This window comes from Zeugodacus cucurbitae, chromosome 6 (genome assembly GCF_028554725.1).
Source record: "Zeugodacus cucurbitae isolate PBARC_wt_2022May chromosome 6, idZeuCucr1.2, whole genome shotgun sequence".
Taxonomy (NCBI): Eukaryota; Metazoa; Arthropoda; class Insecta; order Diptera; family Tephritidae; genus Zeugodacus; species Zeugodacus cucurbitae.
In genome coordinates this window covers 59,090,085-59,105,834 of record NC_071671.1, presented here as the reverse complement: position 1 = coordinate 59,105,834, position 15,750 = coordinate 59,090,085, and the positions used below count along the sequence as shown (strand labels likewise).

The 15,750-nt window shown below is 30.7% G+C and overlaps 1 protein-coding gene across 4 annotated transcripts in view; it reads left to right on the top strand.

The window, feature by feature from the left end:
* Positions 1-1,072: 1,072 nt before the first annotated feature.
* The window catches only part of LOC105217464 (diacylglycerol kinase 1), a 159,432-nt gene continuing 144,754 nt past the window's right edge, over positions 1,073-15,750 (top strand). For 2 of the 4 annotated variants that reach the window (XM_054234651.1, XM_054234653.1), the window contains exon 1: positions 1,073-2,104. The gene's annotated coding sequence lies outside the window, so the exon portion shown is untranslated. The remainder of the gene's footprint in view (positions 2,105-15,750) is intronic. The other 2 variants (XM_054234650.1, XM_054234652.1) reach the window with 2 other exon arrangements.

Here is a 15,750-nt window from a genome sequence, read left to right as displayed (position 1 = left end):
CTTCTAATTTATTTTATTAATATAAATTTTCGAGCAATAAACAATATTGAAAAGAGCAAAATACTTACATTTATACAAGACATGATTTTCAAGACTAAATTTTAAGTTAGTATAAATCCCGAAATGTCGGGATCCCGAATTTCAATCTCGAAAATTTTAAAATGTTAAAAGAATAGTGTTTTTTGTGTTTTCTGGATAAAAATTTAATTTTTTAAGCGCTGATGAAATTAGAATTTCACAATTTAATGAAAAATTAGTAAAAATTCCGAAATTTCGGGATCCCGAAATTTTTAAAATGTTAAAAAATTGTATTTTGTGTCTTCTGGATAGAAATTTAATTTTTTTATGCGCTGATGAAATTAGAATTACAAAAACATGTGTGCATGTTTAGAAATTTTTCAAAATTATATGAAAAGTTAGTAAAAATCCCGAAAAAATTCGGGATCCCGAAATTCCATCCATGTGTGCATGCGTAGAAATTTTTTAAATTTATATGAAAAATTGGTAAAAATCCCGAAATTTCGGGATCCCGAAATGCGATTCCGAAAATTTTAAAATGTTAAAAAATTGTATTGTGTCTTCTGGATAGAAATTTAATTTTTTAAGCGCTGATGAAATCAGAATGACAAAAAAATGTGTACATGTTTAGAAAATTTTCAAAATTACACATATGAAAAATTAGTAAAAATCCCGAAATTGCGGGACTATTAAATTCAATCCCGAAAATTTCAATTCGTAAAAAAATATATGTTTTTGGTATTAAATTTAAATTTTTTTGCGTTAATGCAAATTAAAAAATCTAAAGAGATATGGCAACCCACAGTCTATTGCTAACTTTCGCTCCCACACTCTCTGGAGAAATGTACCAAACAACACTTTCCACCACTTGCTACACTTTCAACCAGCAAAAGTAAAAGCAAATTGGTAATACGCACTCTGTTTGTACGGCACACGGTGAGCGTAAAACATTGTGAGATGTGAAAATCTTACAAATAAAGAGAGAGCAGGTGTGTGCGGCAATGTGTAGGGCGTAGTGGCGAACACAATTTAGACAGTAGACAGCCGTGTTAGCGGCAATGAATAAAAGCAAACGGCACAGCGTGAAATGGCTCAGTTTCAGTGGAACTGCCGGCGGTAACGCGTGGAAAACGAGAAATAAATAATAGAAAATATTAAAATATAATACAAAATAAAATAAGATAATGCATAAATAGAAAATAAAAATAACAAAAACAAAAACACAACAATAACAACAAAAAACGAAGAGATAATTTTTTGTTTGTGTTTTCGCTTGTTTGAGAAAAAGTGATAAAAAAAACACTGACGTATTGGTGGCAGCCAAGCAGTAGCCGTCGCAGCAGCAGTTGTAGTACTCTAGTAGTAGCAGTGTGTGTATAGAAAACAACAAACAAATATTTTTGAGAATATTTATAAATACAACAACAACAAATACAAATGTATATTAAATTTAAGATTATAAATAAAAAAATATTTTTGAATACAAAAATAAATATATCTAAATGATAAATTAAAAGGCAAATAAAGTGATGCGCAGCATTAAAAAGTAAAAAAAATATAAAATAAAATAAAAAAAGTGGATGACTTTGTTCTAAGCTTTTATTGAGTGTATATATATTGCTAGATATTTATATATATGTACAACTGAGAGAAAACAAAAATTGCAAATAAATTAAACAAGTGTGTGGTAGAGTAAAGTGGGTGCGACAGCAGTGAGTTATGACGCCTTAAAAGTTGGAAGCACAACAAACACAACAAAAAGAAGAAACAAACAAATAGCAAAGAAATAAAAATACAAAAAAATACAAAAACAAAAAAATAAAAAAAAACGAACAACAAAAACAATAACAAATCGAAATCGAAAGAATTTGCAGTGACAAGAAGTTGGAGTGAGGCGCAAGGCAAAGTATTTGTGCGACTGTGTGTGCGTCTCTCTATGTATGTATTCGCAAACACACAAACCAACAAACACTCGACTCCAAAGGGCGACAGCCGTCGGCTTTATAACGTATAGTGGTGTAGTGCAATAACTTGCGGCGCGACGCGTTGCTGATGTGGTGCTGCCCACCGCTGCTGATGAACTAAGGTGGGTTCTACTACTTTTGGTACACATTTTATTTATTTCCCGTGTGTGTCCACTTTTTTTGCATTTATTCTTTTGCTTTTGATTGATGAGCACAAGTTTGACAGCTTTAGCTTTGAAGGCAAAGAAGGAATGTATGGCAAAGTCGTTGAAGTTATTTGTATAAGTATTTCCTTAAAATAACATAACCGATAAAGGTATCCATAAATACATTTTCCTTGCCATAACTATGAAAAATTGCGCTACGTTAATTGAAAAGTTCAAAGTAAAGTCCAATTTTATGCTATTTGGTAAAGGAATTTTAGTTTGCCGGAAGTAATAAAATATAGTGCAGGAATTTGAGGTTCGCTCAATAAATATATTCCAGAAAATATGTGAAAGGGTTTGCTAGGAAATGTGTGCAATTTCTGCTTTTAATAATTGAGAAGAATTCTTAGTATTTGATGTGCCTTTTTTACAAAGCTCTGGCTTAAGTATTCGCCTAACGAAAGTAAGGCAGTGAGGGAGAAGAGAGTGTAAAACCAATTTATGTGCTGTGGCCGAATGAATGAATTGAGTATTGGTCAGCAGTTTTCATTCAAGATGAATTTTTGTGTGTCGATGACGGCGTGTTGAATGACAATGTAATATTTCATTTTGTTAGTATTTTTTCATTACAATGAAAATAAAATTAAATTCTTACTAACTATTATAAGTTTCTTGGAAAAAAACCTTTAATGAAAAGACAAGGAGGCAATTAATTATAAATTTTTGGAACTCAAATAAAAAAACTTCAATACAATGACTATTTATTTTAGCTTAGGGATGCTTTTCAAATATTGTAGAAAAAAGTAATGAATTTAAAAAGTAATAGTAATGATTACATTTTCAATTACATTCTCATTACTTTAAAAATAAATTACAAAAGTACCTTGAAAAGTAATGAAAATGAATATGTTTTTAATTAGATTATCATTAATTTGAAATTAAATTACTTAACTACTTTCAGGTACTACAATACAATACTTTATCTTTGCTGTTATTGCTTAAGATTTGTTTTATTACCTTCAATTATAGTTATTTATTAAGAAACATTTATTTAGAGTTGCCATTTCTAATTAAAATTTTTTTAAATTTACTTTTCTCAAATTGATAAAAATTAACTTATTTTATAACACATATTTAAGATTTTTTCAAACAGAGTTTTAAAAAACAATTTGCATAAAAGTAATGGTAATGATTACTTTTTTAATTACATTTTCATTACTTTAAGTTAAATTACTAAAGTACTATGGATAATGGCAATGGAAATTATTATGTTATTAATTCGATTATCATTACTTAAAAATTAAATTACTCAAGTACTTTCAGGTACTACAAAAAAAAAATTATTTTCAAAAAGAAATTGAGAAATTTTATTAATTACTTTGTATAACAATTTACATATTGTAATTCGAAGTTTAAAGTACTACCTAAAATACTATTAAAATTTTTTAATTTCAAAACAATTGTTTTATGATTACTTGTCTTTCAGAAAAATAATCCAAAATAGCAATTATTTGGTCACAAAATTATTTTTTAATATTTTTGATATTTGGTTTTGATTATCTCGATTAAAATTTAATGGTTAAAAATAAATTTAAGTTATTACTTTTAATTGTAATTCCCAAGAAAAATTGAACAAGAAAAACCGTTAACTTCGGCTGTACCGAAGCTAATATACCCTTCACAGGTGCATTTCTTTTAGTGACTATGTGTTTAAGCAAATCTAAAGACGTAATAAGAAGAAAGTAAAAAAAGACAAGTTTTCCATACAAGTCATTGATTTCGATCGTTCAATTTGTATGGCAGCTATATGCTACAGTGAACCGATCTGAACAATTTTTTCGGAGATTAAATTATTTCTATGAGCAATAACTCACACCAAATTTCGTGAAGATATGTAGTAAAATGCGGAAGTTTTCCATACAAGCCCTTGATTCCGATCGTTCAGTTTGTATGGCAGCTATATGATATAGTGGTCCGATATCGGCAGTTCCGACAAATGAGCAGTTTCTTTAAGAGAAAATAACATCTGCAAAATTTCAAAACGATATCTTAAAAACCGAAGGACTACTTCGTATATATACTGACAGACGGACAGACAGACAGACGGACATGGTTAAATCGGCTCAGTTGAACATACTCATCATTTATATATATACTTTATAGGGCCTCCGACGCTTCCTTCTGGGTGTTACAAACTTCGTGACAAACTTAATATACCCTGTTCAGGGTAGATTAAAGTAATCATATCTGAAGAGTGTCAATCTTTATTTATTTTTAATAATGCATACTTAATTTACATTATTATTCGTAATCGAAAGTACTGGTTGGAACAAATTTTGAAACTTTTAGGTAATGATTAACCAAGTTTAAATACAACCAGTAATTACTTAGTAATCAAAAGTAGTTAATATTAGATAAATACAAGAAACTAATTTTCAAATTTGTTATGTGAAATGTAATAGAGCTGAAACTATAATTTAATTTAGCTGATCTCAGCGACAATAAATAAATTAATTTTCAACTGTAAAATATTAATGTGTCTACCTGGGCGTATACGTGATCTTAAAGAAATTAAGTTCGTTTATTATATACATTATAATTAAATTAAATATAATTTAAGATTTATTTAATGAAATAAATAACTTAATTAGGCAAACAAATAATAATTGATTCTATATATTTCGCTTTTATGCGATTTTTTGTTTTTAATTTTGCCATATTATCTCGTTCCACATACGCCCAGTACGCCACCTCAGCAACACATTGTGCCAATAATAATTCGAACAACAAATACAATGTAAACAATTTCAAAGATGCTAAAGTTAGTATTCGTGCCACTAGAAAGTGTCTCGCTCTGCATGAAAATATGAAAAAAGATTACCCTTTCTGCCTCATTAAATGCTATTTATGCTAATTTATGCGCAACTGAACAATGCAAAAATTTGCATAAAAGTACACACAAGCACTCTACAAACATGCATACATGCGTACTTTATAATTTACAATTTATTTTGTTTTTCATTTTAATTTTCGAGTATATTCTCTGTTTGCTTATTTTTTGCACATATATATGTACCTCTGCATATAAACAATGACCGGCCAGTGCTAATGCGAATGGCATAACCACAACAAGTGACAGAAACAATTTGTACTATCAGTAATACTATGTGTGAGTATGTGGGTGTGAGTGTGCGTGTCTGTTTGCGGTTTGTTGCTGCAATGGCGTATGAACGTCTAACCAACAAACTAATAGAACAGAACAATAGACAAAATGAGTAGGAGTCAGTAAGCGCAAAAGCAAACACACACACAATGATATCCACCGCTCTGCACTGTTGTTGAGCTAAAAATATGAATAAATAGGCAAACAAATGGGTTGACACGCGTCGTATGCGCCGCGACAAAGTGAAATTAGCATTTAATGGTTTCTACGAAAAAGCGTATAGCCAAAGGAAAAACAAAAAAAAGATGAGAAACAAGTAAAACAAAAACAACCCGAAACAAATGGGTATAACAATTTTAACGAGCTTTAATTGGAAAATATCTAGAGGCGTTAAAAGGTTCTAATTAAAAGTTATGATACCGCTGGCAGTCGTGAATATTTATACTTTTTTTCGCATGCATATGAATTTAAGTGGTTGGTATGAGTTTGGTCGTATGCCATATTATGCCATTTGTTCAATGTAAAAATTTTAAAGCTAAATGCTTTTGGTTTACAAATGCGCTTATTAAATTATGAAAACTACGTGTTTAATTTGGGAAATTAGTTTTTAATTTTAGTGGCGTTTAAGTAAAATATTTAAAAATTGGAATAAAAGAAAGAAAATTTAGGCTATTTTCATAAGCCAGTGGCATATACATATAATATATCATGATATTTATTGGAAAAACTGTTATTTATCCATTTCATTTTAATTTAATACTCATTTAGTGTTGCCAACTGTAAATGAAATTTAGTGAAATTAAACATATATACTTTTCGTAAAATTTTTTAAAATTAATATTTCATAGCAAAAAATGAAAAAAAAATTTTTTTGGAATTTTTAACAACTTATGCCCCCTTCGACTTTTTTCGAAAATATACGTCCACGATATACAGTTTCAAAGTTTGAGAAATTCTGTACAAAAAAGTCACATGGTGTTTTAAAATCTGTTCATTAGTTTTAAAGTTATGGCGGTTCGAAAATTTTTTTACAAAAAACTTTGGCCCCTTATAATATGGCAACTCCTAGTTACACAGACCTAAAACCATATGTTTTATTTTAGGTTTTACATGTACTATAAGATATATAATTGCCAAAGAAAATAAAGAACTTTTTTTCAAGTGGCTTTTTTTCCAGAGAATGCCCCATATACGAACTAGTCCTTCAGTTTTTAAGATATCGTTTTGCAGATGTTATTTTATATTAAAGAAACTGCTCATTTGTCGGAACTGCTGATATTGAACCACTATATCATATATCTGCCATACAAACTGAACGATCGTAATCAAGGGCTTGTATGGAAAACTTCCGCATTTTACTACATATCTTCACGAAATTTGGTGTGCGTTAATGTTTAATGTTCATAGAAATAATTCAATCTCCGAAAAAATTGTTCAGGTCGGTTCACTCTAGCATATAGCTGCCATACAAACTGAACGATCGGAATCAATGACTTGTATGAAAAACTTGTCTTTTTTCTACTTTCTTTTTCTTACGTCTTTAGATTTGCTTAAACACATAGTTACTAAAAGAAATGCACCTGTGAAGGGTATATTAGCTTAGGTACAGCCGAAGTTAACGTTTTTTCTTGTTTATTTGTAAATTTGGGAACTATACGCAAAATGTTGCGTTGCCAGACTTATTTTAAAATCATAATTAATTATGACATTCTCCCCATTACTTAGAACAAACGGTAGGTATTAAAAAATATCTATACACCTTTGTAATGGTAGTTCAAAAAAGCTGGATATTTTAGGGTTGCCAAATAAAATTTACTCAAATACTTGACTTAAAAGACAACTTTTAATAAATTAATAGATATATTTTAGAAAATTTGAAAAAATATAAAAAATAAACATATCCAAACTAATCAGCATAAGTAAATTTAGGGTTGCCATATAGCGTTACATTAAATAAGAAAGTAAAATCACTTCATAATTCTGAAAAACATTTCTTTTAATTTTTAATTAATTTTGCTGTATCGCAATTTGGGTGTGTCTCTTTATAGAAGAATTTACCGACATTCAGCTTTCTTATCTGATATTTTGCTCAAATTGATAAATATTGCGCATATTTCTACCGATCAACTACACAAATATGCATTTTCGTTGTTGTTGTTATTTTGTTTTTTTTTTTTGTTGCATTTTTTATGTTATGCAAATATTTGCATTTAGTTAAGAAAAAATTTACGCAGTTTATTGCTTTGCATTAAAATTAGTACAAAACGCCAAAGCATACGGATTGAACTTATTTGCTTTAACAAATGCAATCAATACAGATTTATTTTTTATTCGATTTCGAAGTGATTGTGCACAAATATTTGTTTAATTTGTAGAATTTTATTGCCGTATATGAAAATATATATGAATATTTGCCGAAAGAAAAACAAAGTGCTGCTTAAATCAAGCAAAACAACAAATCACAGCAAACAACAACAACTGCAATAAATTTGCAAAAACAACAAGTGTTGCATGTTTCGATTGGGAAAAAAGTCAAACATATATTAGTGCTGCTGTAAATGTATTTCGTATAATAAAATAAACAATTACATACATTATGGCTTGATAAACACAAGTAAATATGTAATTATGTATGTAAATATGTATATGTGCATAATAGTAAATATATTTATGCATCCTTCATTAGTCAGCCGAAATACTCGTAAATCTTATCATTTCAATCAGCATTTTGCTCTAATCCACTTCCGCCAGCAGCATTTCAGCAGCGCGAAAACAACGATAAACACACATACAAGCAAGCTTTGCGCAAGTGAACTTATAATTTATATTGCACTTAATCTCAATATGTCAATATGCATATACAATATCACCATAGTGCCCCCTCCCCCTTCCCTTTCATCTACTAGTATGTATGTATTTATATATTTATATAAATGAGTGTGTGTGTGTTTTTTTGCCTCCGTGTGCGTGATTTGTGTTCATTCGCATTATTTGCCAATCGTCTGTTCTAATGCTAACGTTTGCCCATTTGTCTGCTCAGCTACAGTGAGGTGTGTGTGTGCGCTGTCGTCATTGTTTTTAACAAAATAATCGCCCATACACATGCACATACAAACATATGAACTCGCATATTCAATTTTAGTTTTATTATAATTACTGTCTACGCTGCGCCAACGGCCGACCAGTTGCTCATTTTCCCTTATTTTTTATTTATAGTTATAAGTGTTCATACATATACATACATGGTTATACTGGTGTACTGTGTATATGTGGGCTTGATTGACCTTAATAGATAAAGCGATTTTCGTGTGATTTTCTTTTTTTTGTAATATTTGCTTATAATAATACAATACAATATTATATATACACTCAGGCAGGGTCGCATTTTATTTTGTCTGCAGACTAAACCGTCTGTAGTGATTCCGTGAAAGTCACATCAGCTTTCATATCGCTATGTAATCTAGCTTTGACTATTATATAGATATAATGACACTGGTACATCGTTATGTACATATGTATGCACACATGGGACTCTATATATACTGAAGGGTACTATTATATACGTATATGTTAAATTTTCACTGGAAGCGACAGCACTTGTTCAATAACTGTTATTTTGCTGTCATATTTGTTTGTAATTGAAATTTCTTGAAAGCTTTATTTTGTTAAGCGAAATACCCTCATAGAGAGGAATTTTGAACTAATAAGGGTTTAATGTATGTAACATAAATATCCTTAAAGCACTTTCTAATGAACACTTTTTAACAACAATGGTTGATTTTTTTAGCAATTTTACAAAAGTATATAGTAGAAATTTGTTTACTCTAAAATAAACAGATGAAATACCGATACCAATACCTTTACCAATACTAATTTCAATACCAATATCGATAAAAATATGATACTAATTATACAAATACCATTTGCAATATCAGTACCAATACCAATATCAATACCAATACCAATACCAATACCAATACCAATACCAATACCAATACCAATACCAATACCAATACCAATACCAATACCAATACCAATTCCAATACCAATACCAATACCAATACCAATACCAATACCAATACCAATACCAATACCAATACCAATATCAATACCAATACCAATACCAATATTAATAACAATACCAGTACGAATATTAATAACAATACCAGTACCAATGGAGATACCAATAACCTATACCAATACTTATATCAATACCAATATTAATACCAATACCAATACCAATACCAATATTAATAACAATACCATTTGCAATATCAGTACCAATACCAATATCAATAACAATACCAATACCAATACCAATACCAATACCAATACCAATACCAATACCAATACCAATACCAATACCAATACCAATACCAATACCAATACCAATACCAATACCAATATCAATACCAATACCAATATCAATACCAATACCAATACCAATATTAATAACAATACCAGTACGAATATTAATAACAATACCAGTACCAATGGAGATACCAATAACCTATACCAATACTTATATCAATACCAATATTAATACCAATACCAATACCAATACCAATATTAATAACAATACCATTTGCAATACCAATACCAATACCAATACCAATACCAATACCAATACCAATACCAATACCAATACCAATACCAATATCAATACCAATACCAATATCAATACCAATACCAATACCAATACCAATATCAATACCAATACCAATACCAATACCAGTACCAATGGAAATACCTCTACTAATAGCAATACCAATATCAATAACAATATGATGCCAGTACTAATTGCCAACCAAAGGAATGAATTTTGCATAACAAATTGAAAATAAAACCATAAAACAGTTTTGTCAACAAATTGCATGATATTTAAACGCTTAATTCTTTTGAATATAAGCCTTAAAACTAACCTAGAAAATTTTCTTTGCACAACAAACAATTCTATGAATATTTAAGCCTTCATATACATAATATATGTATACGTACGCCTCATAAACTGCAACTTTTATCACATACTATACTAGTATAACATGAATAATCAGCCACTCAACAACAGAGTAATTGTTACATTTACCTGATAATAATGGTTTGTTTATCAAAAACTCGACACGGACTCCTTTGATTGAAATTCTGTGTTCACGTGTTGACCTGAGAATGCCAGCACACGTTGCACGAGCGACAGAGACAGTGAATATATGCAAGTGTGTACATATGCAGATGGTAAGATAAAGGTATATATTATATGTGGATATAATTATATATACCCGTATTGTGGGCGTATAAGGTTTTTTGTAAATCAAACACGAAGATAAGCGCAACCAGTAGATATTTTTTTATATGCATACATATATATTAAATTATATAAGAAGGGTCTGTGCAGATAGGCTTATGTAATAGAAAATGCAGAGAAAAATATGACCAAGTAGATGTTATCATATAGGTACATATTTGTACTACAAATACATACAGGAAAGTATTCATTCTTTAACGTTTCGTTTTAATGGAAACATTGTAATTTAATGAAAATTCAGTGACGTTGCTTTAATATATAGATAAAAGACTAAATAACTGCTGTAGGTAAATTCAAATGCTGTACCAAAAAAAAATGCTCAGAAGTTCTGGACACAAAAATTATAATACTACACACTTGATAGATCGTATGAAAGGGTATTGATTTTTAATAAAATTTCTTCAAATTTTCTTGGTTTTCAGAGGTCAAAAACAAGGGTATCTTTACATTTTTTTTTTTATTAAAAAATTTTTATTTAAAAATTCCGTGCCGTTGGCCCTCATTTACCATGACGTGTCCAAAAAAAGGGTCTTGCGTGCACCGCAATAATAACTCATTTTTAGTGAATCCAAAATCAATAAAACAAAAATATTCGATATATTTAATGTGGATAAATCTAGTTAATGAAAATATTGAAATTTGTTCTAAATAAATCTATTTAAGAAAATATTGAAATTTGAATTTTTGATAGAGTTTTAACCAAAAAATTCACTTTTTTTCTCAAAACTTCGGCATATATTGGCTTCCGACGTTTTTTTTTATAAAAACGGTTACAAATGTCGATGAACCGCAGCCGCACTTTTCTTGGAATTAAAAAAGAAAAGCAAAATTTCCCGCATATGTCGAAAATTCGGCTAAAAAAGTGACATTTTCAGTTTTGAGAATAAGTTTGGGATGCAAACAGATCTCTACAAATATTTTGTTGGGTTAATGTCAGCCTTGAAATCCAGCGCAGAATCACTCTTGCCAACAGGTGCTACTTTGGACTGAGTAGGCAATTGAATAGTAAAGTCCTCTCTCGACGAACCAAAATCAAACTCTACAAGTCGCTTATCATTCCCGTCCTGCTTTATGGTGCAGAAGCGTGGACGATGTCAACATCAGATGAGACGACACCAGGAGTTTTCGAGAGGAAAATTTTGCGCAAGATTTATGGTCCTCAGAACATTGGAAACGGCGAATACCGCAGGCGATGGAACCATGAGCTGTACGAGTTATACGACGACATTGACATAGTTCAGCGAATAAAAAGACAGCGGCTACGCTGGCTAGGTCATGTTGTCCGAATGGACGAAAACACTCCAGCCCTGAAAGTGTTCGATGCAGTACCCGCCGGAGGAAGCCGAGGAAGGGGAAGGCCTCCACTCCGTTGGAGGGACCAGGTGGAGAGCGACCTGGCTACACTTGGAATCTCCAACTGGCGCCGAACTGCGAAGGAAAGAGAAGAGTGGCGCGCTCTCATCGATTCGGCTATAACAGGCTAAACGGTTGAACGCCAATAACATACATCCAATGTTGACACAAATGTCCAAGATTGTTATAAAACGATTTAATCGATTTAATCGACCAGAGCTTGACTCTAGAGACATCTATTGGAAAACGGCGGACGTAGTAGACCTAATATAAAAAATCATTCGTTCATTAACTAGACAATGTTATCCCAAATATTTGTGCAAAATTTCAACAAAACTATGTCAGATGACATGACCACCGACTTACAAAATTAAGTCTTAATATAAACAAGTTTAAGGTTTTTCATTAATACTGACTGGGCCTGATAGGCGGAACTTCCAAAGGTTATAACTTTTAGAATATTACTCATACTGATTTGATATTTTTGGATAATATTTTAAAGATATTGCTCTATTTAATAAGGATATAATTTTTTTTCAATTTTGAAATAATTAAACCCACTTAACCCCTTGACATAGAAAAAATGCTTAATAAAATGATATATGTTCTATATCATCATTTGCTCCAAAGCCTAGGCGATATATTTAATTAAAATTTACAATTTTATGATTTTTATGATTATGATAATAAATTTAAAAAATATTTGTGATTTAAATACTTGTTCAGAACAGTTGAGTTTTAGTGCGATTTTCTAAGGCCAACAAAGTCGGCATGCACCGCTTGGATTATAATATATGAACCGATCTCGACCTTTTAGCAACCAATTTCCATGAAGATTCAACATATTTATGAATTTGCCTTCAAACGTATTGAAAGCTTAGACTGATTGAATTGGTTATTAGAAAATATTCAAACTCGTAATTTTTCATTAATTTCCAATAGATAATTCAATCATTAATGTACATATAAAGATGTCCAAAGAAACTCATGTTTGTGAATAATCCAAAATAATAATCCATCCATCCAAAAATAATAATAATATTCGTACGATGGCTTTTTTATTACCTTCTTTATTATTATACAAAGAGTAGTCAATATGTGGGGTAACTTTAAGACATTTTGTGGGAATAATTTCTTAAGTGAATGTGGCTTGGTATTAAAATGGAATGAAATGTGTAGACCATATTCATAATGCCCCATAAAACCTAATATAATGATTTCTGTACTTATGGTTGATTATATGTTGTATACATATGGCTATATGTGAAATAAATCAATAAAATTCTTGAGAATATTTAATATTAAATTTATATTTTTTAATATTGCATGGATACAAAAATATAAGAAATCACTTCACAACTTCCCCAGCGGCCATATGTAAAATTTATTGATTTATGTCAGCTCTCAACAACTAAACAATATCCACCGTGATTGTATAAGTTATTATCATTCTTGTGATGTTACAAAGTATAACTAATTTCTTTCGTATGGCTAAAAGATGAAGATTTTTATGAGATTAAAAACGAAATCTTTAATCGCTGATGTCACAGATAACCAATAAATAACCAGTTGTCCAAATGCCATAAATTGAAATCTACAAACAATTGACAATTTAACGCGGCACAACAACAATTCTCAATAACTAAAAATGCAATCATGAGCGATTTCAAATGCAACAGCATTTGTCTGAAAATACCGGCGTTTAAAACAGGTTACGTATACGCAGTGTACCACCTAAATTTAGAAGCATATATACACTACGCTTTATAAAAAGGTGGAAATATGCTCTCAAATATGTACCGCTATCCCTTAAGCGGTAAAATGCGCCAAGCACTCAATCACTTAGATCGCTTTCGGTCGCACAGTCGCTTGCAGTCAATTACACGCCGCTGCTGCATTTGTGTTACATAGCTTGTTCGATAGCTGTTTAACGGTTTAACGGTCATGATGTGGCAATCGAAATGTGTGTGTGTCCGTTAACTGTATGTATGTAGAAATATATAAATATGTGCCATGATATATGCTGAAATTAGCGCATGCTTGTACGTCATCGATCAATTTGCTTCCAGCGTAAAATATCAATCAATTTCGAAATCTCGCTGCCAAGGTGAGCTGCTGCACGAGTATTTCTGTTTATGCACGTGTGTGTGTTTGTGAAAGCGTATGTATTTCAGAACTTTTATTGCTCTAAAATGCTGACAAATCGCCAGTTTGGCTCTTTTAGTTCAAACGATTTCTGAATTTACTTTAGTTGTTGTTGTTGTTTTTGTCACTTACTTCGTTGTGTGTATGTAAAATTGTCGATTTTCATTTGTTTACACTTTGATTGCTACGGGTAGAAGCGGTTTTATGTGCCATGATTTACTACTGCCTGAAACTATTGTTAGTTACGGCGACTAACAGTGGGACAATTACGTCAAATTATTGTTAAATTTTTTTGAACTATGAAAAGGTGTTTGAAAAATGCTTGAAAAAAGTAAAAATATAAAAAAAATAAAAAATAAATATTTTTTATAAAAAAAAAAAAATCTAAAAGGACCCGAAAAGGATTTTTTGTTCACTTTTGATAAATATTTCGGTATGTTAAACATTCGAAGTATTAGGTCTACAACTTTGCTTCCGCCGTTTTTTTGTAAATTTAAGTTTTTTTTGTATAAAAACGGTTAAAAAATGTTATTCAAAATACATGATTATTCCGTGCAAATGTCGACAATTCGGCTCAAAAAGTGACATTTTCAGTTGTGAGAATAAGTTTGGATTAATGTTAACACAAATGTCCAAGATCGACATAAAACGATTTAATCGATTTAATCGACCAGTGCTTGAGCCTAGAGATATTCCCGCAAATGTCGACAATTCGGCTCAAAAAGTGACAGTTTCAGTTGTGAGAATAAGTTTGGGTTAGTGTTGACACAAATGTCCAAGATCGACGTAAAACGATTTAATCTATTTAATCGACCAGTGCTTGAGCCTAGAGATATTCCCGCAAATGTCGAGAATTCGGCTCAAAAAGTAACATTTTCAGTTTTGAGAATGAGTTTGGGATGCACAAAGATCTCTACAAAGATTTTGTTGGGTTAATGTTGACACAAATGTCCAAGATAGATATCAAACGATTTAATCGACCAGTGCTTGACCCTAGAGACATCTATTGGAAAATTTATTTAACATTGTAAACATTGTACCATTAATACCATGTTGCTGACGCATACAATTTTCTTTTAACGCTCATAAAAATGTTCTATAATAGTAAAATTGTATAAAATGAAAATCATTTTCATTTTCAATGCGAATAATAGGGATAGTGGACTAACAGTGAAAGAAATTTAAACAAGAAATATCCAACCAAATAAATTGAATAAACAATACAACAATAAACTACAGCAAAAAATACTTTTGAATAAACAACGCGTGAATGAGTTCCAGTAATTCCATAATGTCCAAGAAATTATATATATTATAACACTATAAAGAGCTATAAGCTAACACTAAATGTTATATTAGAACTAACAGACCCGGCCACACGTTTTGTGGCTAAGATATACAATCAATCTTGGCTTCGATGACGATACAAAGTTCATTACAAAGTCGTGGTTGATTTATGTTATACAGCATGATGACAACTGATGCTACTTTTAAATGTAAAATTAAGTGGTGATAATCCAGGCATTTACAATGGTTAAAAAATCTTTTTTTTGGATAGTTGGCTACGTCATCGTAATTTGCATCTGTGTCAGCTCTCCTGTAACGAAATTCTAAATTGTCGCATTGACATCGACGACTTCTTTGTTTTTTGCGACCAAT